At 46.7% G+C, this 26,350-nt stretch overlaps 1 protein-coding gene and 1 long non-coding RNA gene across 2 annotated transcripts in view; one reads left to right on the top strand and one right to left on the bottom strand.

Moving 5' to 3' along the window:
• Nucleotides 1–26,350, bottom strand: part of LOC119459162 (putative phospholipase B-like 2) — a 554,157-nt gene that overhangs the window by 276,006 nt on the left and 251,801 nt on the right. The window lies entirely within an intron of this gene.
• Nucleotides 19,677–26,350, top strand: part of LOC125946973 (uncharacterized) — a 43,453-nt gene continuing 36,779 nt past the window's right edge. The window contains exon 1 of the long non-coding RNA XR_007468035.1: nt 19,677–19,816. This is a non-coding gene — a long non-coding RNA (uncharacterized LOC125946973). The remainder of the gene's footprint in view (nt 19,817–26,350) is intronic.

Here is a 26,350-nt window from a genome sequence, read left to right on the forward strand (position 1 = left end):
TTTTTTATCAGCGTATAAATGGCTAATTTAATTAATTCCATCTTTGAGGAGCATCGGAAAGAATAACCGTTACTCCCTTGAGGAGCATCAGAACAGAGCAACTGTTAGTCCTCCGTATGGGGAGTAACAGTTCATCCAATCTCACTTACCCCCTAAAGGGAGGAATGGTTGTGGCAGATCAGTTCCTCTCCTAAAGGAGTAACTTCGATACCCCCTTTCCTCTTAGAGTGTACCTAGCACTTCTACATCCTGCACTATGCTGGGATCGGCAGAGAGTATGACATCTATTTCATTTCAAGTTTCTTCATTAGGGCGTTGTATTGCGGCAGCAACTGCGTATCCCACGGCCGCGCAAGTCCTCTGTTCAAAGCGATCTGCGTTATGGGCAGAGCCTAGGCGCTTCGACGACTGATACCTTTGTGCGTGCTGCGTTGTCTTCGCTTATTTTGCACTGAAACGATAGCCAGCAGCTCGCTGATGAGGGGCAGTCTAGGTGCACCGATGACTCATCCACGCCTACCCTCCTCCTCCGCGACCTTTCACCTCCTGTGTCCTTCCCCGAGTCGCTAGACTCGCTACACGCCACTTATACTTTCCTCTAGGTAGCGTTGATTTGCTGCGGGATCAGCGCGCTCCTTCTATACTTCATAATTTCCCTGGCGCGCGCGATTCTCTTCACCTCCAGACGCCTTCCTCCTCTAGCGCTCGCTTCCTTGGCGGCCTCAATCATTGCCTCGCCAATTGGACTGACCAGTAGCAACGGTCGATAAATTTTATTGCGATAGGAATTAAATGGACACTCCAAGCGGATTTCCTGCTGTCGGCGTCGTCGTCGCTGTCGCCGTCGCCGTGAGGTTCCGTATAGAGTCCAATGGCGATGAAATCGTCGCCGCGCGCCCTATGCTGTTTGTGCAAGTGAAAGCGCGCGAGGGACGTGCTCTTTCACGGGGAGTGAAAGCACGGCGGAGAGCCAAGGCGACTTCTTCCGTCGTGCGAAAGGCCGTGGGGGTACGGGAGGGAGGGAGGGGAGGCGACGTTTAGCTGGGGCACCAAATATGTATTTATACAAAAACGTTGCTAGGCGAGAAGGTGGTAAAGACTTCCTACGTTGGTCGACGAGTGTCCCGTTCTGATATCGTCGAAAACCTCCGAGCCGCCACCAGAGGCACCGGCAACAGTCTCCAACGCCGCGCGTGTTCGGTGCGAACGCGGGCAAAACGGCGACGACGTCGACAACAGTTCTGCGCGTTGCTGATGTTGCTGTAGGTCCAAGTTTATTCAGCTGATAAAACTACTATCCTTACTCCGTATAGCTCTCTACTAATTTGCTATCGGAATTGATGCTTCGCCTTTCAGGTGAAACTGCGCATTTTTTGTGCAATTATATGGACACTCGAGGTGCATTTCTGCCGTCACCGTCGTCGTCGCCGTGAGGGTTCGATGAAGTCAAATGGCGATAACACCGTCCTGACCACGGCGGCTGCATTTTGACGGACGCGATATGCAAGAACGCCCCTGTGCTTGGGTTGTAGTGCGCGGTAAAGAACCCCGGGTGGTCAAAATTAATCCCGAGTCCTTCACTACGACGTGCCTCATAATCAGAACTGCTTTTGGCACGCAAAACCCCAGAAAGCAGAAGTAAAACACCATCGCTGCGCGCCCTATGCTGTATGTGCGAGTAAACGCGTGCGAGGGGAGCCTACGATCGCGACTCAATCTCGCCCGATCCAAAGGGAGGAAAGCGGACAGGAAGCGCACCGCCTTCCGTCACGCGCGAGGCACCCAACGTTGCGAGGCATCGGGGGGAGGGGGGAAGGTGGCATTCTACTCCGGCTGCAATGCGCATGTGGCAGTTGCGCGACGTCGCGAGACTGTATCTCGCGAGTGGTCTGCGTTATAGGGGCAAGAGTCTAGGTGCGTCAGCGGCGCGTAGCTTTGTGCGTGCTGCGTGTCCTCGGCGATCTGTCTGCCTTGAAGCGATATACAACACGAACGTCACTACACTCGTTCGCTGCTGCTGCCGCGATTCCTCACGCCAGCGTTTTGACGGCGAGTTTCCGCGGTGGTTGAGTGTGATGTGTTCATATTTGCTGTGCGCGCTGACACCATGCTTGTTAACTTAGTTAGCAAGGTAATATTTATAAGTTGATACCGCCGATAAAAGTACTATCCTTACTTCGTATGGCTCTCTGCTAATTTGCTTTCGCAATCGATGCGTCAGCTTTCGGGCGAAACTGCGACTTTTTTATTCGATTAACGAATAATCATTCTTCACTTTAGCATTTAATTGATTGTTCGCTTTCGATGTAGAATTTTTCATGAATTAATTGATTACTCGAAGTGTTTGCCGGGTACTTTAATAAGGCTGAAACACAGTTATCTACTTTTGCACGACCCTACTTTAATGTTTGAGAGGTGGAACAAACTTCGCAATGCATGTCTATCACCTTTGATAAAGAATAATGCATAATTTGGAAATATAATATATGTATGTTATAAAATGGTGCTTAGATAAGCATTAAAAAATTAAGATAAATGGCACTAGTGAATTGCTGTACCCCAGGCAGCACATTACATGAGGCCAACTAGGGCCGATGATGGTTTTCAGCCGGCACTGGCTGGGCCGCGAGGGCCCGCCGTTGCCTCCGTAATGCCAGTGCTGGCAAAAACACTGTTACAGACATCCAGCGCTGGCCCTGCCGTGCCGGTGAATGCCGGTTATTGGCTAGGCAGGGCGACAATTAGAAAATTGTTTTCTAAGAAACCTGCTACTGGCAGCCCTTGAACGTGCCTTAAGCGCCCTACTCCTACGCCTATGGTGAGCATGCATCGCTTTCTGTAGCTGAGCTCTTGTATACACGATATTCGCAGACGATGGTCGGGAAGGCCAAACTCAAGCCTAACGATCTAGATGACTACGCCTGTCGGATAAGCCAAAACACTGTTGATCAATGATTGCTGCAGTACTTGCACCAAACAGGGTTGCATGCGTTTATTTCATGGCCTTTTATTCATTTTTTGCTACACATGCCTTGCTGCAAATGCTCCGAATAATAATAATAATAATAATAATAATAATAGTAATAATAATTGAACAAATATGCAGCGCCATATTGTTTCTAGAATCGAAGAAGTAGGAACGACAAAGCGCTCAAATAATTCGCTAACAGTAACAGTGTATTTTTATTGTAATATTGTATTATTAGAAATGATTCAAAAATTATTGGAAACCGAAATTTATCTCACTACAGCAGTGTAATCATTACGGTCATTTACTGATTCAGCGCTCACTTGGCTTTTGGGAGTTACATGCTGCGAGAGTTAGCATAATGAACAGTGGTATTAGAACCACCGCTCCTTGATTTGTCCTGTTTTTAGGGTGATAACGGTGACTGTAGGTCCCTTTTGACGTCGTGTTTACATCGTGACTGACGTCGTGACTGACGTCGGGATTGACGCTGTAATGTCAGGAACCTCTGTAGCCACAGGAAATATAACATTTAAGAAAGAACCTTTCGAGCAACGCATCTTTTGAAGCAGTATAGACGTAGCAGTTATTGATGAACGCATTATTTAAACTAACTTGATTTGCTTAAAAATTTGCCAAATTCACGCGATCTTTTACGAGCGTAGCTCGTGGCTTGCGAAATGTCCTCACCGTCATTATCACCTATAGGCTTCAGAAACGGCGCGTTTGCAATGACATGTCCTTCAGTTTTGTGAACTGCAAACATTACAATTAGTTGCCTTTATTTACCGAAATCAACGGCGTCAAATTTAGAGACACGGATTTTTTAATCAGGCGGCAAGCACATATTGAACCTACCGTACCATGCGCGACAAATTTTCGAAAACAATGGATTTCTTCGTGAAGGAAACCTAACTTTCCCTATCTGGTATGGCCTATTTGTACGCTTTTTCGTGGTGAGTTTCGAAGATTGTGTAGTACGGAAAATGTGGGCCGTCCGCGAAGGTATAGAGAGCACTGTAAATACGTTCTCGAGATATGTGATGTTTAAAATACGGGCCATAGTCGTTTGTGTGTGTGTGCGTGTGTGCCGTCTAAAAATGTGGGCCGATTCCGAAGGTAGTGCAATCTAAAAATGTGGCCTGTTTCCGTTGGTATGTGCAGTTTGAAAAATTCACCGACGATTTCCACACTCCCTGATGCGAAATTTGTGCGCAGCTCTGTTCGTGTTTTCATTTCGCGATATATTGGCTGTAGCGGACAATCTGTCTCGTGCGGCACGTTGCAAACGAAGCGAAGTGTGAGAGCCAGCGCGTGGGTGAAGCCAGCGCGTGGGTGAAGCGTGGGTGCGATTGACAGCACCCACCACCGACAGAGCTACCAGGCGACGGGCGCAATTCTGGCGCCATCTCTCAGCCCTCGTCGCCGCAATACGCTTTTCTTCTCACGCTTTCGCCATACCCGCCTCCGCTTTCCGCCTCATGTTTCCGCCTCACCTTTCTTACCGCTGTCCTCCTCACAACTTTCATCTCCCGCTGCGCTCCGCGTTCGCCTTCATCTTTCGCTGTGCTCTTTCGCTCGGTCACCCTCCACCGACAACGCTCGCCGTAGGAACGGGCGCCTAAAAGCTGCCTCTAAAATGTGGGCGAATCCCGAAGATTGGGCAGTAGAATCCTACATATCTCCTGTCACAATGGCGGGCGACGGTAATGCGATACACATCGCTGAAGACACACTTATTGAGGATGTGTAGCGGTGATTCTGAGACTTCATTCAGCTACATGCAACATACATGGTATGTCTCGGGTATCGGAGACATACCATGGTGTCCGGTATACTGGCCCACTTTGCTGTGGCACTCACTTGCCAAGGTTAGCCATGAGTGTGACGGCATGACGATGACGCATTGACGACGTCAAGATGACAGCTAAAGAACGGCATCGCTGGAACGACGAAGGCACTTACGATACAATGACTAAAAACCATTCGCATCAATAGAACGACGAATGCGGTATGATAATGATGTTGGCATGACAACAATGGTATCACGACGACGACTGTGTGACGGTAATCTCGTGGCAAGATTCGGGTGAGGGAGTTAGAATGACTATTGCTGCAGCGCGACCACGACGACATCACAACAGTATGACAACGAATGCATGACGACCAGTGTATGACGACAATGGCGTAACGACAGTATGAGGACACTAGGATCACGGCGAACGTACGATGACGACGGCGTGGCGACGACTTTGCGAAGACGACTCTATCGCTACAATGTCATGATGACGCCGTCATGACGACAGCGTCATGAGAATCGGATAACGAAGCTAGAATGACGACCATAGAATGCTTACAACGGAATCATGGTGGTATAGTAACCGGTGCATAACAACTGTATGACGATGATTGCCTGACGAAGATGGCCTGACGAAGATGGCCTGACGAAAGTCGTATGACACAGCTGAAATGATGATGGTGCAATGAACACGACCTGAATCGTGACTGCGAGCACATACCTAATGGCCTAGGAGGAGGAGAAGTAGATTTTAATGACCAGAAGGGCGGAGAGGTCGAAAGCTATAAGACAACTTGTGACAATCGGTCGGTGCAAAAGACGGCACGATAACTGCATGTCGAGATTCAGATGACAAAACAGGATTGACGTCAACAAAATTTTGCGCGTGCAACAGCCGAGCTATAGATCGGAGCGCCTTCAACCGCCACGATTTTAGCTGTGCCTACAACAGAATGAAGTCCCGGAGCCTAATTATATGCCTCGAAGAGGCCTCGCACTTCCAGTGGGAGTGGACACTGGGACAGCATCGCTAAACCGTTCTCACTCTTGACTCCGTAGGCATCTAATCGCTTTTCAATTTACGCTCGGAAGAGCGATAACCGGTATTTATTTGTGCTCCCACGCCGCCCGGAGGCTTGTGCAGCGCTGTCTCAGTGCTAGAGCACTGCACGGGCCGGATTTTTCGGCCCGAGCCCGGCCCAGGCCCGCTTTACAAGGCCCGAGCCCAGCCCGGGCCCGTAATACAGAGCCCGAGCCCGGCCCGGGCCCGGGCGTACATGACCGAGACCAGCCCGGGCCCGGCCCGGGCCCGGGCGTTCATTACTAAGCTTAGCTAGGGCCCGCGTGTGCATGACCAGGCCCGGCCTGTAAGAGAAAAAAAAATCTTTTTTTAATTACGGATTGTACCGTATCTTTCAGCCTCACGTTCTCGAGGTTTAATCAGTTGCAGTATATAAGCAATAAAAGGCCGAAATCTTTGTTTCTCCCACAGGAACATCAGTAATCCGGCCCATTGCCTATGCTGCTATTTTTCCGCTGGTGCCCATGCACTTACCTTGATTTGTACGATATGGTTCCATGATGTCATTTAGTATGCAAATATACAGGGTGTTTCATTTTAGCTGAACCAAATTTTCAAAAAATTGCCTGTTGCAGATTGCACATTTATATAATAATCCTTGATCTAAACTACTCGAGGCGGTCATTACTTCCAGGAGAAAAAAAGAACGCCTAATTGAAGAATTAACATAATTACGCTAATTAACTTTCTCATTAATTATTTTACGGCACATCTTTCAATCTACGAATTATAGCCGCTGAGTTCCCAGGCGTATCCACTTGGAACGAATTCTCAGGACTGAACCAGTTTCGAGATAATAATTTTCAAAGTGTCCAACGAAATAAATCAAATCAAATCAATTTATTCTCCAATTTACATGCTTGACGGTCATTTTGGAATAAAAGCTACATACGTAGCTTGACGTGACCCAAAACACCAGGCAAGGCAACAGTACGTCAGCAAACAGTGTGCGCACACGTACAATAATTCACATATATTTCCAACTGTCGCTAGAATTCCTCACGGACGAAATAGTTATGAACGGAAAAACAGTATATTTCCGTCACGGCGAGTTAAGAGAATTGGGAAAAGTTTTAACAGAATGCATTTTAAACCACACTACAATAGCAATAATCATCATCATCAGCCTATATAAAATATACAATAGCAATACTAGCTATACAAAACAAGGCAACACCAGCTATACAACATAGCATGAGACTGAATTTTACAAGATTAACATTTGCTAATAAAACGAAACAGGATGTACATTTATACTCAGAGCCATACACGAAGGCAGAATAATAATCACATCAGATATATTAAAAGCTACCAACGTATGGGCTGAGTTTTTTTAACACGAAAGTGTTTTATGCCGGGGTCCACCAAGACTTCACTGACGTATTTCCGTCACGGATATGACGTTCTTACAATGTACACGAACATAATACAAAGAAAGAAACCAGAAGAAAAAGTTCCACAAACATGCAAAATTTGGAAATCGAACCCACGACCTCTCGGTCCGCGACGATAGATCGCCGAGCGTTTAACCCATTGCGCCACAAACGCATTTGCAGAGAGCTACACAGACGCACCTTATATATCTAACACTCCTCCGTGTACCCGCGCTCTTGCTCGGGGCGGTGCCGCCGCCTACGAGCAGAAAAGAGAAGTACTGCATTATGACACTAACGCGCGCCGACAGTGAACGCTTCGGTGGTCTCAGCACTACGACGCCTCGATGCCAGCATTCGAAGGGACGCTGGCATCAAGAAGCACTACCAACGCCACCTAGGTGGCGTTCACCGTACTCAGCACAGCGGAGCGTGGCCTCCGCAATTAGCTCTGAAAATGTTTCTGAAGTTGATCGCGGAGGCTGCAATTACGACGCGCTGTACGCGCTGATTTGACTCGGTGACGATTCAGTTACGTGCTTTGTCTTGCGCGTTGTATTAGTGTGTCAGTTACGTGCTTCGTCTTTCGCGTTGTGCTAGCGTGTGCAGCGTAGTGCAGCTTCCATATGCACGACGGTTGCTCATGGTCATCGACGTTGGTAGTCGTGATGGAGGAGACGTGCCACCAGGCGTCAGCGTGGGTGCATCAACGCCTAAGGGCGCTTTAGCCACAAAACACCAATAGACATTATATATCAATGTGCAATAAACATTACACTACTTTTGTGAAGACACGTTTCACTTTCGTGTTCTATACCGATTCCTATATAAGAGGGATCAACCACATTTTTTTACTGAAATTATCGACATATTTGTATTTGTTCAAAGTGAATGGTAGGTTATGTATTAATGACTGATGCTTATAGAGTGTTCTGAAGTATGGAATTGACCATATCTCAGGATTTCTTGTGTTCGCTCTAATGCGACGACGCTCTAAGGAGGATAATTGTTTTATGTAGTTCCAAGCTAATTCTGACGCGGCTGGCCTAATGGATGGTCAAATCGCGTAATTGAATATTTAACATAATTACGCTAATTAACTTTTTAATTATTCATTTTATGGCACATCTTTCAATCTACGAATTATAGCCGCTGAGTTCGCAAGGCGTATCCACTTGGAATGAATTCTCAGGACTGAACCAGTTTCGACATATTAATTTTCAAAGTGTCCGACGAAATGAATGGGCGTTCCAGTTGACTTTTTGAGGAAAACGCCGTTTTATGCATTGAAGCACAAAAGTAACTGGCCTTAGCGCTGAAATAATGCAATAGTATCGACACTGGTAATAGTGCAATCGCAAAAGCGGTAACATGGAAATGGTTTAAGGAGTGGTTCTTTGTATAATGTATTTTTCCTTACGCGGAAACAATGTTTGTTTTTGTGGAAAATAAAAATAGCGTAGCACTGCCGGCGCAATGCTAAAGAGACAGCGGACCTGATGGGCACGTAGCTAGTCCTGGCTTTTGGGCTAGGCTAAGCACTACCAAGTCATCCCCAGCATTCCCCGTAATTTATTTATAATTGATTGATTATCGATTAGCTATTTACTGGCTTTCGATTTTCTATCGCAAGATATTGGCCACGTATTTGGGCTAGGCTAAGCACTACCAAGTCACCTACAAAAGTTTCCGGAATTTATTGGTTATTGATCAATTATCGACTAGCTATTGATTGGCTATCAATTGCCTATCGATGACTGACTAAGTTTAAGTAGTCCCCACCATTCTTAGCTAGACTTATCCAGGCTCAGCTTCGCTAGTTCACAGGTGTATGTGCCATTGCGCTTGGACCCTTTCTACACTGCTACCAGGATCGGCACACTTTTTTTGGATTCAGCAGACACATTGCGCCCGGCTGAAACAGCTCGGCTGTTAAAATGAGAACATCATCTGTTTTACTATTTTCTTCGATAAGATATACAGTCATCCGATAAGATATACAGTCAAGAGAGCGGTGGGGATCAGAGAACGGGGATAACCGATATTCTAGTTGACATTAAGCGGAAAAAATGAAGCTTGGCAGACCACGTAATACGTTGGATGGACAAACGATGGATCATTAGAGCTACAGAATGGATACGAAGAGAAGGGAAGCGCAGTCTAGGACGGCAGAAAACTAGGTGGGGTGATAAAGTTAGCAAATCTGCAGGAGCAAGTTGGAAGCAGCTAGCGCAAGACAGGGGTAATTGGAGATCGCAGGGAGAGGCCTTCGTCCTGCAGTGGTCATAAATATAGGCTGATGATGATGAGTCATTTTTCACGTGTGACTTCAGCTTGGCACAGAATGCATTGAACCATGCAATGCATAACAGTTGCTCGAAGGCCTACTTAAGTTCCTTTAATGAGCGGGTCCGAGTCTGGCGCGGGCCCGTGGCTTCAAGCCCGAGTCCGGCCCGGGCCCGCGGCCTCAAGCCCGCGCCCGCCAAAAAAACGCTTCGGACGGCCCGGGCCCGTGCAGAGCTCTACTCAGTGCTTCGATGCCACGCGTCTGCTACTCTGTTCTGACGACATAGAGACAATACTCAGACTTTGTTTATGACCCTCGCAGACTACTGCCGTGCTGCAGACGCTTAATGAAATATATGACCACGTTAAAGATCTCACCAAAGTGCAAGCCAACCTTCACTCAGACGTTATGGCCCTGACCAAAGGACAAACAAGCTGACGTTATTAAATTAACGCAGTAAAAACCAGTCAATAAACCAGTGAGTCACCGGTTGCTGAGGTAGTAGCGCTTCTTCATTCCGTGGAGCTTAAAACAAGTGCGCTGAGCACGGTTCCAGATGACATTTCTACTCTCAAGTATTCTGCTGATCGCCTTTGCTACACAGCAAGTGGTTTGGCATTCTCGCCTCGATGACCTATTGGATAGGTCGAGAGGCAACAACCTTCTCCTCCGAAAAATCCATGACGCGCGCGAAGCATGGGTTCCCTCCGATCAAAAGGTGCTCAACGCGTTGTCTGTCACTCTCGGCAGTGACCTTCCAGAAAAAGCGAATGAGCGCGCGCGCAGCATCAGTACCTTCTGTGGTACAAAGTGTGGGCCAATTAATATCAAACTATGACCTTCTAAGACGAATTAAAAATGCATTCTGCGTGCAGGCAACTAAAGGATAGTAGTATATCCACTTTAGAAAACTACCCCCTACTGAACCGTAAAATAAACAAAAAGTAATAGGATTCACCGAAAACCTACACGAATGGCCGTCTTTCCAGTTACATTATAAGAACCTCATTGTTATCTATAAGACTTACATGTTTGTCTTGGACACTAAATCTGTCAAAGGCCTTAAAAGCCGGTACCCAGAGGAGCTTACAAATATGTGTACACTTTATTTTCGTTTATTTTTATTATTTTTAGTAACCCACTCTTCTCTGTAAGCCCATTGGTCCTGAAGGTATAGTAAATAAATAAATAAATAAATAAATAAATAAATAAATAAATAAATAAATAAATAAATAAATGACCATCACGATGATAGCATGAGAACGAACGCATGGCGACTGTATCACGAGGATGGCGGGACGACCATGGCATGACAAAGCTTAAATGATGATGCAACGACCACACCAGCACATGCCTACGAGCGCATACCTATAGTGTCAAAAGCTATTACGCAACTAGATAAGGTCAAAATGCTCAAGGTAGGCAAAGAATGCTTATCGCATTAGAAAAATTGGGCAGACATACGATCCTACTTCCCTGACCATCAGGCTTTGTAGCGTACGGGCCTCAGCCTTCTTGTTTAGCCTTGCGAGCTGTCTAGAGTGCCATGTTTTCAGTAGGATTATTATTATAACTATTACTGTTATTATAACAATGATTACTATCACCGCAGTGAACATGTTCTAGCCAGCATGACACGTAATTCAATATATTTTTAAAGCTACATGCATTCTCATTCTTGTAAAAGGAGTGCCGAATATGGACGTCGTCTTGAGGAAAATGGCGATGTTGTCTCGAACGCTTCTGATGCCCTTGAGAATCGTTTGTGTTTTGTATATGGTGTAGGAGATGCTTCTACTTGAAATAACCTTCCTTCTCAGATTGGTACGGTGTGTACGCTATCAGGCAATGAAGACCTTGTTTTCAAGTCTATGAAGTGCCTCAAACCTTCCCTTCTGGCACTGATGGCATCCTTCCCGCATTGCTGAAGACGTATGGAAGTATGCCTGTCCCTGTTCTCATAGACCTCTTCAATACTCCACTGAAGTCTAATAGGTTTCCTAGCGCTTGGAAAATGGCAGAGCTCGTGCTTGTACACAAATCGGGTGCTAGAAGTGCAGTTACTAATTACTGGCCTATATATATCATCTATACTGCATCAAAAGTGCTTCAGTCTGTATTGGCTTCCCTGTTCTCTGGTACTTCTAAGTACATTTTAATACGTGAACAGCATGGCTTGGTATCGGGGCGTTCCACAACAAACTTGGTCATGTTTATGACCCGTGCTTCCAGTGTGGTACATAGTTGGAGACAATTAGATGCTCTGTATTTTGACCTAAGTATATCACTTGATGCAGTTTGCCATGAGCTCCTGATTACAAAGCTCATGCAAATGGAAATACCTTCTGCCATCACAGCCGTGGTATCAAATTAATTAGCAATAGATCGGCCTTAGTTGGCATTAATGAACAGACTTCTGTTAGGCACGAGGTCACCAGCGGAGTTCCTCGAGGATATGTTCTTGCTCTGTCTTGGCCCTCTTCTCTTCCTACTGTTCATAAATGATATTTTTTCAGCACTTCCACACTCCTCATTTGTTGTATATGCTGGTAATTTAAAGCTATGCAAGACTCTCAGCAATGTTCACGACTGCATTGACCTCCAAAAACACATTTTTTCACTCTCAAACTGGTGCAGGAACAACAAGCTACTATTAAATACTTCCAAAACTATAGTATTAAGTTATATGTGGAAAACACACCATGTGCAATTTTCATACACCCCTCGGGATACTACATTGCCAAGTATTGATGAAATGAAACATCCTAGTGCGCACTTTGACAAAACACTGAGCTTATCTTGACATGCTCAATATGCGCGACAACGTGACTTTCATGCTATTCGAATTATTTGTAGTATATTGCATGACTACCACTCGCCCGTGGTCTTTCGGAAATTGTATTCTATTGCGTGCCTTCCACTACTAGAGTACGCCTCTGCAGTTTGGGGTGCAACGTGCAAATCTAATTTGACCGCATTGAACGCGTCCAGAATGAATTGATGTCTATTTTCAAGCACCACATTTGCCGCTCTGGCGCTCATAGTCCACGGCTCTCAAACATACCTCAACTCACAGCTCTGACATCAAGAATGATAAAATCAGACCTTTTGTTCAACGTGGTCAATGACCACCTATAAGGTGGTCAATGGCATTAAACATTGCGCAAAGTTTGGTGATCATGTGCAATGTTTCGTGCCGCCAAAACTATACCCGGCAACATTCCTGATTCTCTGCCCGGCCTTGTCCCATTAAAGACTGTCCTATATATGACTCGACTCCAAAAATCATGTAATAAGTATTGTGCCTGTATCGGCATAGTTCACAGTTAATTTCCTGAGTTTTCTATTATGTAGATAATCATGTTGTATGATCAACTCCCTTTTACGTTTCCTGGTTATTAGTTTTCCTATTTGTATCTCTATCTCGTATTCTGTTGTCTATCACATTTGTGTTCTCTCTGCATTTTGTGTCACATATTCATTTCTAAGTGGATCAGTACAAAGCTTTCTAGCTGTTTTGGGCACTATAATAACATTTGATTGATAATTATTAGTATTATTAGTGTCGTTTCACATAGTATTTTTAAGTATGCAATAGTATATTATTTCAGTGCTGTAGCAATTGTGTATACTGTTATTGTAGTTGAATTTGTGTTATACTGTGACATTTTTAAAAACTATCAATTTAGAAAGTGCAATAAAATAATATGCTTTCTGGTATTAGTTTATTTCGAGGTTTATTAAAGGTTGACTACCGCGTCCAGTGCTGCGTAATAAAATAGCATGGCACAGCAATTATTGCATGTGTCACAGATCGAATTGAAGCTCTTTCTCAAGTAAAACATCATAGTGCGCTGAAAACAGTAAACACACTGGGATGTTCCTATTTCTTGTGTGGTGAATTGAAGTGTATAAATTGTGAAAATAAGCTGTATATATATTTTTTGATGTTATGCAAACGAGCTGCCCTGTACATTTAAATGAGTGCTTCAATAGTATGACTTGGCAAAGGGCAGCAAAAGAAACAGATTAAAACCCTCCGATCTGGCCAGTGCTGATGCTGCAACACAACCCAGCAACAGAAATGAGGTGCTCCATGGGCACGATTAGAAAGAAACAAGAATCAGGAGGACAAAAGTACGATTTTGTTAAACTTTACCTGTTGTAGATGGTTTTTTTTTTTGCGAGCGCCTCCAGGTGTTTAAATTCTTTTACTCATTTTCTCAGAACCCACTTTTTCGCGTTTCTTTCATACACCAAGAAGCGCAACTACATTTCTCATAAAGATCTTTAACTACACTGAGCTCACCTAATTCTTACATAGTTGGTTGGCTGTGCAATGAGCCACCAAAAATGAAATCACACGGAAACTTTTGATATGGCTTTTGATATGATATGGCATATGGCAGCAAAGTGATCAGAAAAGTGAAGTGAGCGGAAGCGCTGATGTCGATATCGTGTATTACTATCGTTACTTCAAAGGTAACAAAAACTGTCTCGGCAGGCGTACATTAAATTCATCAAACCTGTTTTTTATATCTAGAAGAGCATACAGGTCATCAACTTATTGTCTCAAGCTCAGTTTATATCAGTATGTTTAGGCCGGATTTGGATGGCCGAAGAGTAATTGGTCAAACACTGCTCCGCAGCCGAGGAGTGAGCGTCGGCGCGCGTCAGACCTTGTTTCCTGCGGTTGCGTGCCCTTTTCCTGCAACCGACGTGAAGCGACGCGTTGGCTCGTCCGCGCGCGCCGACGCGTGCCAACGCATACCATTTATTAGGCCTTTAACCTGCTGGGTTTGTGGTGTATGGGTCACAAGAGCGAAGCTTGGAATTGACAGGAATTTGAATTGAATTCTGGGCTTTACGTGCCAAAACCACGATTTGATTATAAGGCACACCGTAGTGGTGAACTCCGAATTATTTTTCACCAACAGGGTACTTTTCAGTTCAGTTCAGTTTTATTTCCTTAAAGACCCCTTTGCTACATAAGTGGTGAGAACAGTTGATAATGCAACAGAAACACAGGTACTCAGAAAACTACAAGAAAGTTACATTTCGCAAGTGCATAAAAACAGAAAGAAGGGGAAAAAATGACGCATGAAAAAAGCTGATTATTTTTCAGCCAACAAAGACATATTTTCGAAGAACGATGTCGGGCAAGTGATTTCAGTGACATGGTGGGGAAGGGCGGTCCAGTCTGATGCTGTGCGGAAAAAAAAGACGAAGAAAAAGTAGTTGTATGGGAGCATGGCCGTAAGACTTGTAATGGGTGCCCAGTTCGTATCGATACGCGTGCGGGTGGTGTGATATATGGCTCGTGAATTAGGGAACTGTAAAAGAACTTATGAAACAGGCAAATGTTGGCTGTAGCGCGACGACGTGCAAGGGGCTGTAACGTGCCCCCAATGCATGGGACACTTGCTTTTCTGCATTTCGCCTCCATAGAAATGCGACCACAGGGGCCAAGATATGATCCCTCGACTTCGAGCTTTGCAACGCACCAGCCTATAGCCGCTAAGCCACTGTGGCAGGTTGGAAGTGACAGGTATCTGAAGTTCTAATCCTAGTAGTGACAAGTCTCCTACTTTTTATTTCGTTTTTAAAAATCTGCCATTTCGCAAATTTCGAAAACAATCTGTAGTTATATTTAGGATTATGCGTGTAGGCCATTATGAAATGGAACAAAAGTTATCACACAATGAAAATACATTACTGTTTACAAATTCCGAACACGTTAGAAAGAGAAAAAAACACACAAAATGAAACTTTCCATCACATACCAACCAGATGACCGATTTCCTTTTAAAACACATGAGATGCTCAGAAGAAAATGTATAAGGAATATCAAGAAATTTCTGATGATTTTCATCATAACGTATTGGTGAAGCAGGGCACTGACCAGGACAAAGGGGAAAGAGAGAGAGAGAATAAACATCTTTAATGTATAAATGCAGCTTTGGAGAGGCGTCCTCATTCCAGGATGCCTTGAGCTCGGGCCGCGTCCTGGGCCCTCGCAATCAGCCGTTGCTGATCTTCGAGGTCGGAGCTGGCCAAGGCTCTCTCCCAAAGCTCGTTGGTGTGGTAGGGGTTCGGAGGATTGAGTGGTGCCTCTCTGTAGCCCCCTACTATGTGCCTGAGGGACCCGGGCTCTGCGCAGAAGCGGCATTGCGGAGAGAATTGTGTAGGGGCTATGAGGTGGTTTCTGGTTGGGTGGGGAAATGTGTTAACCTGTAGAGCTCGGAGGAATCGCTCCTGCTCTCTAGGTAGTGACTTGTGTGGGGGTGCATATGTTCTGCGGGTTAGCTTGTAGTGTTGTGTGATGTCTTGGTATGAGACTAGAGGGTGCATACGCTCCGGTTCAGATTCCTCGGCGTCGGCTCGGTGGGTCAAATCTCGAGCCACGTGGTTGGCGACCTCGTTGCCAGGAATGCCGTGATGACCTGGCGCCCAGATGATTATGACTGATCTGGTTGGCGGCTTTTGATTAATTATCTTGAGCGTAGTGGCATGAATTCTTCCGCTAGCGAAGTTGCGGCACGCCTGTTGGGAGTCGGTAACTATGACTTCAACCTGTGTTTGGGATAGCGCGAGGGCTATCGCCGCTTCCTCGGCTTGGAGGGGATTGTATCCGGTGAGCGAAATGCTGCTCCGATGTTTTTTGTTGACGATTACGGTGGCTGTTGTGGCCTACAGTGGCCTGCGGGATAATTTCGAGCAGAATGGCAAGCGGGTAGGGGGAGCGAGCAAGCGGAAACGGGAAGAGCAACCAGCGCACACAGTCACTTCAAATCCGACACCGCAACGAGCAACTGCCCAGCCCACCACACCACAGGGAGTCATTCCCGTCCAATATGCCACTCCTCAGAAGGTAGAGGAGATAGTAGCAAAGGCCATTCAGAGCCTTCAGACATCCCTACAAGCTACCATGCAACAACAACTCACAGCTATACAACAGTCAGCTGCAAAGGGGAAAGACACAACAACACAGCGAGTGTCTTGTATTCTTGTGTATCTCTACTTTGTCCTGGCCAGTGCGCTGCTTCACCAATAAGGTATGATGATTAATCACCAACACGCCCAAATTTCGACATTACTGAACTTATGATGATTTTGATGTGAAGGGGCACCAACATATCATCAGTCCTACATAAGGAATATTTATACTGGATTGCTTCCGACATACTAACTTGGTTTTATTCTAATATCCTCTTCACTCCCGAAGCCCGCTTAGGGGCATAATAACTTTTGAAGCCGGTTGATATTACCGACTGGTATATTATGAACGTGAAAACACAATTTTTCATTTGAATACTCCGGCTAGATGCTGGAGGCAGCATCTCCTTGTAAATGGAGGAAGTAACCGTCTCCTTATGATTGCTGTCGTGAAAACCGTATTGGCCAAAAGACACAGATTTGATTTGATTTTGATTGGATTTGCTTTATTTGTCTTTCTAAGTAAGAAAGGAGCAGTCACAAAATACTACTGCAATGAGTAGCTTGACGGGGTGACAGCCCGTCAAGATAAAGGTCTAACATCGCGTGGAACGTTGGCGTATTGTTGCCGCATCCTGTATTTTTTTTTGTCAACTCGCAGTAATCGAGAGGTACTTGATGGTTGCCTTTTGTCGTCTGTGACGACACAACGACCCAGGCCGAATTGGTGAGCATTTTCACAAACGCTTATAGCAGTATTGTGATTAAACCTTTTTCACACAGTTCCACAGCTTCAGACTTTAAATTGGAGTTGGATATTATACTTAATTGCAGCTCAGCTAATCATGAAAAAGAATAAATGCAACGCACCCAACTCGGTACTATGGGACCGAGGAGGATATATACTTACCGACCACGGTATAAAAAAAAAACTAAGTTAGGTGTTTACGTTCCGCCCGAACACGCAGCCAAACAATGATCGCCGCTGCGCTCTTGGTGGGCACCCATGCTGGAGCACCTGCGCTGTCTCCGCGGTGCGCGCCTGTAACGCACAGCGGTGAAATCATCAGCGCGGTGGGTTTGGCCGGCAGTTTCGTTTGGAGGCTGTTTTATCTGTGCTTTGTGCTTCCCCAACGCATCACAGTGCGTGCACTTTGAATGATCTACATACGCTATGTAAAACTAGAGACGATGGTAGAGAGAGAGAGAAACAACCTTATTTAAATAAAGATCGTGCTTGGTCACTGTGGGTGGAGCCCCTCTTCCAGGGCCCCACTGGCTATTGCGGCGCGCCGGCCTGGTCGAGGGTCGCCAATTGGCTTACCAAGTCCAGTTCCGAGAGTCGCACCTCCCACGACCAATTGCTGAGTGTATCGTTAAGTAGCGGCGAGACGGCGTCTGCCGGACGCTGCGTGCATTGGTAAGTGATGTGTTCCAGTGTCGGGGTGGAGTCGCACCAACGACATCTGTCGCTGTGTTTGTTAGGAAATATTTTGTGCAGTCTATATAAGTGTGGGTAGGTGTTTGTCTGTATTCGGCGCCAGTCCCTCGCCTGTCGCCTGTTGAGCTTGGGGTGTAGTGGAGCTTTGGTTCGTCTTCCTATTCGTTGTGCCTCAAGTATGTCTCTCGGTGTGCTGCCGGATGTCGGAGAGGCGTCCATTCGAGCGCTATGTATGGCGGCTCGGCCTGTCATACCTCGAGCCAGACGATCCGCCCGATCGTTGCCTTACACTCCGGTGTGCGCGGGACACCAGGTTATCCCGTGGTCCATTTGGAGGCTTGGTCCGAGTATGCGAAGGAACCCGGCCGGTAGAACTCCCCGAAGGAAGAGCCGGCAGGCGTCTTGCGAGTCTGTGAGTATATAAGCCGACTGACTCTTGGCCTCAGCGTCTCGGATGGCTAGGGCTATGACCGCGGATTCCGTCTTCGCGACTATCTTCGCGACTAGTCAGCGCTGTGCAGGTATGTACTTCTACCATCGTCTTGACTTCAAGCGCCAAGACGATGGTAGAAGTACATACCTGCACAGCGCTGACTAGTCGCGAAGAGTAAACTTTTGGGTTAGGCTGGCCTTTTCAGTTTTAGCTTCCTCTTATTCAGGAACTACCTTCAAGCCCTTCGTTGCTTCGTTAATGCTCTACTTTTTATGAATGCATACATGGTTGCATTGACCCCGGCTAGTTTGGTTGTTTCAGTGAAGTGCACGAAAAACGAACCAGCTTCTCTACCACACAAAACCGCTTTGAGCAAATACTCGATGCTAATCCTCCACAAGGTAGAATTATTTTCACAGTTCCCATGACATCTACATTCTGCCACGAATCAAAACAGGAAAGCATAGACGTTTCACATTTGCCATTGGTCGTCTCTAATATTGAAGCTTGTATGCTCCTTTGCGTAGTAGCAATTTGATTTCAACATACTCTCTGTTGACGATTTACTCAGGTTGTTATAGTGTGTGAACGCACTAAAACACAACAGGATACACGGAAACACTAAGTAACAATGGTTTTGCAAGATTTGTTGCTCAATTAGAGCTTTAAGATGTTCACCAAGCTCTTTATGTTTCAAAGCACTAATAAATATGATCTTGCGTGCGCTCATCGGTGCTGTGTAAGCCTAGATTCCTAGTAAACCATATTAGTAGCGCACATTAGTCTTGCACAAGTAATGAAACTCAGTATTTTGCGAATAAATACTACCGTATTGGTGGGAAACACAATGTAAACAGATTATAATGTAGAAAACTATATATTTCATTATTACGAATGGCACTTGCTAAAAGACGGTTACTGAGGTCAGGTAGCGAAGCAAGAAGGATAATTGTTCTGACCGCTGCATCCAGCCATTACAAAAGTTGAAGCATGATATCAAAGTCCCAATTCTATTTATTTTAGTGATGCAGTTCGTCGTGATGTGCTGTTTATATTTTCGTTGTGTTTAATGTCTCTTTTTAGCGCGATATGAATCCAATGCGGTGCACACGTGGTTCGCTTGTGCTGAATGCCAACATATGCCGTGTCCAAGCAGTGTAGCCAAATGCCGTCCGTGCGTTTCACAAGAAGAACTACAGCACTACAAAAAGAATGTATGGTAGTTCACTGCCCGCTGTCGATAAGGGCTTGACGTAGGGGGGGGCGGGGGCACGACACGATCGCACCTGTCACGCATTTTTCTCGCAGCTTCGCTTATAATACAAGGCATGTATGTTCCTTCAGAACAGTGTGCATTGTCTGGGAAATGCGTCTCGTTATGGCTAGTGCACTGTATGCACTTGCATTGTGTGTGGCAGTTAGCTTGTTCATTTTGAGCCCTTGGATAGTGCGCGGGCAGCTGGTTGACGTAATATACGACGTTAACGTCACATCAGAAGGTACGTTGAGCGCAATACTGATTAACGCATGTGTATGCCATCCGGACTGAACTGTTCTATGTTATCTTCAAACGCACCGGTTAACATATCAAAGATAACTATATTTGCTAGAGAGCTGATATACGATCAACTATAATTCATTTTATCCCAATGGGTGGCTATTTCAATTACCGAAAGATAGGAGGAGCTGTCCAACGTGAATGACAGTTTTGTGGGGAATCGAAGTCCATGATTAAAACCTAATTTTAAGGAAGCTTCGAGAAACGGGGACAAGAGAGATCGCAGAAAAGAAGCATCGTTGTTAAAAAAATATATACCACAAAATATAAACTATACCGCAAAAACGTCTTCGCCTTCTTTTCCGCCATTTCTTTATGAAAAGAAAAACATCTATCACAAGCTTTACAAATTTAGTTATTGGGCATGCGTTGTAAAGCATACTTTGCTTATCTAGTGATGCAGACCAGGGAAAATTACTCATCCAAATTGGCTAGAAGAGGTAGCCTACAGAAAAGAAACGTGCATACCTCCATAGTTGAAATTTTTTTCGAGGGACCCGCTTTCAGTAAGGAGCCGTATATTGAATAACACGTCCATTGTTATTAGTGAATATTCTTTTAAAATATCTGCCACAAAGAACAGGAGAAACAGCATACATAAGCACAAAAGCATGCCACTGTTATCGGCGACAGAGTGTAACCCTAAAAAAAAAAAGCGGACGCGCACGAAAGAGCAGCTGGTCTGCATCCTGAGAAGAAGAAAAAAAAACATTCATACCGAACTGTCACGATGCGCAAATAACAGGAAGGATGGCCTAGTTTCTCATAATGTCATTTAAAGCGAATCTTTCTATGTCTCACTGATTCGTCCGTGAATGCCGAAACGGCACTGCAGGAAAGCCAACTTACACAATGGAACTATCTGCACGCACAATTGAACAAACAATCGTAGAGCACTATAGTTTACATTATTCGCAGTTGTACCGACAATAAAAATGGAAACTGCAACGCCACGCTACACAGACGAACTGTATATACCTGCATTGCTTTACGCGCGTCACGCAATGCATTCTCGGCCGTCAGCATGGGTAGGCCGCGAGTGCAGCGCTCGGCAAAAGAAGAGGCTGCCGTACGCGACCGTAAGCTCAAGCGCGATGGTGCCCGTAAGGCCGATCCTTTGTATCGGCAATGGCATGCAGTCCGTGAAAGTGCGAGTGTGTATGTGTAATCAACGGCTACGTGATCTAAAATAAAGGCTATGTAACGTAATGAAATGTGTCTCCATTCTACTTCAACGTTCAAAAAATACAATCCTAAACAAGCAATCAAATCACATATGCATCGCATCGAGTCGCTCAGCATTTCTTTGTTTCGTTGCGTGGTCGTTAGCTTCGGACTTGATATTGATTCAGTTAGCATGGGCGAAACCTTCGCGTTCAACCATCCTTCTTTAAGAAAGGGGCTTTGATTTTTTTCTCCACTTGATCGATCGCAGAGCTTAGAGACGATGCCAGCAATATGTCACTTGGTTTGAGATGTAGCTAAACTTTCATCCTTTGTTCTGTAGTATTTCCAGCTAAGCTCTAGGTAGCGGTCAGTTCTTGCTGTCGCAACCACATTTTTCTGTAGTTGAAATGAGAACAGTCTGGTATGCTGACAGTTTCACGTGCCTATAAAGCATCATCGTGTGTGAATTTACCAACTGTTCAGAACGATATCTAGCCTTTCAAGTGCCAAGTGCAGCTTTTGTGTGCCGTGCTTCATGGTGTAAACCATCGGCGGCGCCGTGTTTCCCTTTCAGCTATTCATCTGTGAGGCTTCATCAATACACTGAATGACATTTACTCTTGTCCCATCGAATAATTCGTTCAATAGATCCAGTGTCAGTGGTAGTGTTGGCGCACTGCTTGCTTATTACCAGGACTTGAGAACGCGACTGACTATGCGCATCGCGAGAATGCGAGCGCTTTTGTTGGTAATATTTGTTGTAAGCTCACGCTTTGTAATTACCCTTCATATCGGGAATACACATTTTTCATGAAAATTAACAATTTCTAATAATGCAAAAAAAAATGACAGCAGATCTACGAGGTGAATGATGATGAGTGGGCGAAGCTCCGGAGGGAATCATCGGATCTCCCGCTTAAGGGGACGCTAGCACAAACGCGTTAGAAACGTGCAGTACTCTCTAGTAAGGGGGAGCGGCCACAGCGTCTTACGCAGCCATTTACACATGCCGGAACGTGCACCGCGTTTGCCGACGCCATCACATGACTGCTGAGAGAGTATACCCCCCGTATTCATAAACGCTCCTCGACTTGAACTTGACTTGCCACCGCTTTGGGCAGCGCGTTCGAAACGCGTTGAAGGTAAGGTGGAGAGGCCACAGCGTCTTACACCAGCTTCTTACACGGGCCGTAACGCGCTAGCACAAACGCGTTAGAAACGCGCCAGAAACGCGGCCTTTCGTTAATGTTGGGTATTTATAGCCATCGTGGTGCGTTTGTCCATGTCCGCTTCGTGGCGTAGTGGGCTAACGCCGCGCGCTCGGAAGCGAGGGGTCCCTGGTTCGATTCCGTGCCACGGACACAACTTCGGAATTTTTTTCTCATTTTTCTCAGACTGGTTACACACTACTACTACTACTACGACGGGGAGGGAACGGGTGCCGCCATAAGGAGCTTCGCCCCTAAAAGGCGAAAGCTTGCACAAACAAGGCTGCGCAAAGCTCAAGACACAGCGAAGCTGGCCGTAATGGCGACACCGCGTTCCACCGCGTTGCAATGCCGACATGTTCCAGCAGGCCCGCTCCGTGAATGTGTGTGTTTCTCTCTCGCTCTCGGACCTACGGCCGTCACTGCGCGTTGCATAGCGCAGCTAGCAACACTGAAACCGCATTCCAATGCCGACACCGCGTTCCACCGCGTTGCAATGTCGACAACGCGTTCCAATGCCGACAACGCGTTCCAGCAGATCCACTCCGTGAGTGCATCTCTGTCTCTCGCTGTCATTTTGGAGACCACCAGGTGGCGTCGACGAGTGCAGCAGCACCCACATCGAGCTCCGCAATATCCATGTTTTCGTTAGTTAAAGTTCCAGTAACCGACTGAAATTGTGTTTCATCGTCACCGTGAACTTCTAGGGAACCCAGGCACACCATATTTCTGGGCCTAGGTACGTTTTCGGCGACTCCAGCACCTTGAGAAGATACCAGCCACGCAGCGTCGGAGGTAGCCCGAATCAGGGCTAAGGCGCGGCGGTTGCCGCCGCGCCGCGTCGGTGCACCGTCCGTCACACGACACCGACGCATATGGCGTCTCAAAACCGCGCCTCTGTTGCGGCAGGCGACTCAAACGGTGCGTCGGCTCAACATAAACTTCCCACAGAAGAAGACGACATGGATTTCTCCGAGTCCTTGACTTCTCGGAAACCTACTTCTCCAACTCTTCTCCCGGACGCTGAGGATCTGTGGCCAACTACGAGAGAACCCGACGAAAAGGGATTGCAGACGGTGCTGACGCTTCGTCAAAAACGACAACAAGCGAAGGAACGCCTACAGGTGAAACGGATCGAACCTTCGCAGAAGGAGCAGAACAAATCACCCCCCAACCGCAGACGCAGGGCGCGACGGAACAAGCTCCCACCACTGCCGCGGGACGACTTCAAGATTATTCTCCGTCCACACCAAGGACTTCCGTTGAAGACTCTGACCAGCCCAATGCTAGCAGAAGCAGTGATCGCAGCCTGCCACAGAAAGTAAGGGGTGAGCAATTTATACTGCGCATGAAACAAGGCTCAAACATCGCAATAGTTTCGACACCTGAGCAAGAGACTGCTGATCTCCTGCGCAAGATCACAGCCCTCACAGTCAATGGCAAGAAGCACGCGTTCAATGCCTACGCTGCCACCGGAGAAGGCGCCGTCAAAGGAGTCATTCATGGACTCCCCCCGCATACGCTCGGAGAGACAATCAAGGCAAACCTCAGAGTCCGAACACAAGGGATAGAAATAATCCAGGCAAGAATGCTAGGGGACTCCAAGAGCGCAGCTATCACTTTCCTCGGAACGGTCCTACCGCGGTTCGTCTACTATTGCGGTGGGGAGATGACATGCCATCCATACCGCAACTCGGTGCAAGTTTGCAAGACTTGCCACAGTGTCGGCCATCGCACGGACGTTTGTCCACAACCAGACACGAAAGTGTGCACAATCTGTGGGGTTCGCGAGCCTGAAGACACACACGACTGCTCACCACGATGTGCCGTCTGCGGGGAGCAGCACCTCACGGGCGACCGCAGCTGCCAGAAACGCCTGAAGCGAACGCGACTAAAAGGTGGACCGATGAGCGGAAAGCACGGATCTGCTCAACAACACCGTTCACGGTGGTTTGCAAATGAAGACGAACAATTGGAACTCAGCGATTTCCCAGAGCTCCCTCAACGGCAAGAAAGGACCCGCTCTGACCCTTGGCAAGCAAGAGAATCAAGATCAAGATCGCGATCAACGTCGAGTACCAGACGGCGAAATCATCACAGATCTAGGTCAACATCCTGGGCGCGCAATATCAAGACTCCAGCACCCAAACAGAAGAGGGCTCCACAGGCTCAATATCACACAGCGGCCACAGACGTACAACAGGTAAGCTGGGCGCGAGTAGTGTCTCCCACTGCCGATCCAATAACTCAGAGTCCAGCATATCAAAACATTTTAGAGGAAAACAGAATGTTAAAAGCTAGTCTTGGAGAAATTCGAAGGGAGCTAGCTGATCTCAGACAAAGGAGTGGCTCCCATACAAACAAACCCACGCCAGAAACCACGAACGCGATGCCACAGGCGACAGGAAAAGGCGATAAGCTGGACAATATAGCGCAACAAATACTTCTTTTTGCGGAGCTGTACAAGCTCAAACGACAGGTAGAAGACTCCTCTTTCCACACCGCGAAAGAGGGACCGAACAAACGCAGGAATGCCAGCCCAGGAACTCCGACACGCAGGCCCAAACAGATAGCGCTGACCGACAGCGAAAGCACTATCGATGGCTAATCACCACACGAGAGTAGCCGAAAACCTCGAGGTGTGGCAGCGGAATTGCAAGAACGAAACACGCAGCACTTTCGCGTTTCATAGATGCGACGCCTGTTCTCCCGGATGTCATATGCCTACAAGAACCCGGAAAGGGGATACCGAACCTCATTGGATACAAGATGCACACGCACCCTGACAATCCTCAGATAGCAATGCTGGCACGGGCGGACATAGCGGTGAGCGTGGACTACGTCCCTAACTGCAGTATCCAACACCAAGTCCTCACGGTCTGGCCATGTAAGCGCGGCCAACCGAAAACAGTTATTGGCAACGTCTACAGCCCACCTAGGGACAGTAAGGCAAAATTTGACGTGCTAGATATGGCCACTTTGCGCTAAGTGTAACGAAACTACCAGGCGATCATCCTAGGTGATTTTAACGCTCCGCATTCTGATTGGGGCTACGATCGAGATACACCCAAGGGCCAAAGGCTAGTCGACCTCGCGGAGGAGCATGAGCTGGTCTTGCTCACGAGGCCTGGCGAACCAACAAGAACGGAAAACAGTGTAGCAAAAGACACGTCACCGGACCTAACTTTCGGAAACAATGGGAGAGGCGTCACCTGGACCAACCTAGGGGAAGACCTTGGCAGTGACCACTGTATAATCTGTGTTTCAATTAATACAACGCGTGTTCGGCATAGATTAGGGAAAGCCACCATAACCGATTGGGTAGCTTACATAGAGAAACAGAGGCAAACCGCACCATGTGATAGTACTAGAGAATGGACCGAATTCATCCAGGCCATACACAGAAGTACTACACGGGAAATTGCGACAACGGTCGAAACACCGGCAGTCGACGGGCACTTACCACACCTATGGGAAGCACGGAGAAGCCTGACCAGACGGTGGAAGAGACAGAGACATAACAGAAAGCTCAGGATCAGGATAGCCCAGCTTGCGCAGGAATCCAATGAGTATGCACGGCAGCTGCAAGACACCAATTGGCTTCAGCTTTGTGATACACTTAAAGGAACGCTTAGCACAAAGCGAACATGGGCTATTCTCCGGAGTATGATAGATCCCACAGGAACAAGGACCACCACAAGCCGAACATTGAAGTTAATCGAACATGAATACGATGGCACGACCGATGCCCTCATTGAGGATATTAAAAGCATATACATAAGAGGGCATGACACAAAATCAATGCAATACAACTATAATGGACCTGACAACGCCGAGCTAGACGAGCCCATAACAGCGGCAGAGCTCTATGCAGCCGCACAATCTTTCCGGAAAAACACCGCACCGGGTCCGGACCAGGTTACAATGCGATGCTGCGCAACCTGAGCCGGGAGTCACTGAAGCAGCTCGCGACCTACTTCAACAATAACGTATGGTCCGACGGCGGGGCGGTACCGGACGACTTGAAAAAGGCTACAATCATACTCATAGCAAAACCGGGTAAACCTAGAGATCTACATAACCTCAGGCCAATATCGCTC

Source organism: Dermacentor silvarum, chromosome 7 (genome assembly GCF_013339745.2).
Source record: "Dermacentor silvarum isolate Dsil-2018 chromosome 7, BIME_Dsil_1.4, whole genome shotgun sequence".
NCBI classification, from domain to species: domain Eukaryota; kingdom Metazoa; phylum Arthropoda; class Arachnida; order Ixodida; family Ixodidae; genus Dermacentor; species Dermacentor silvarum.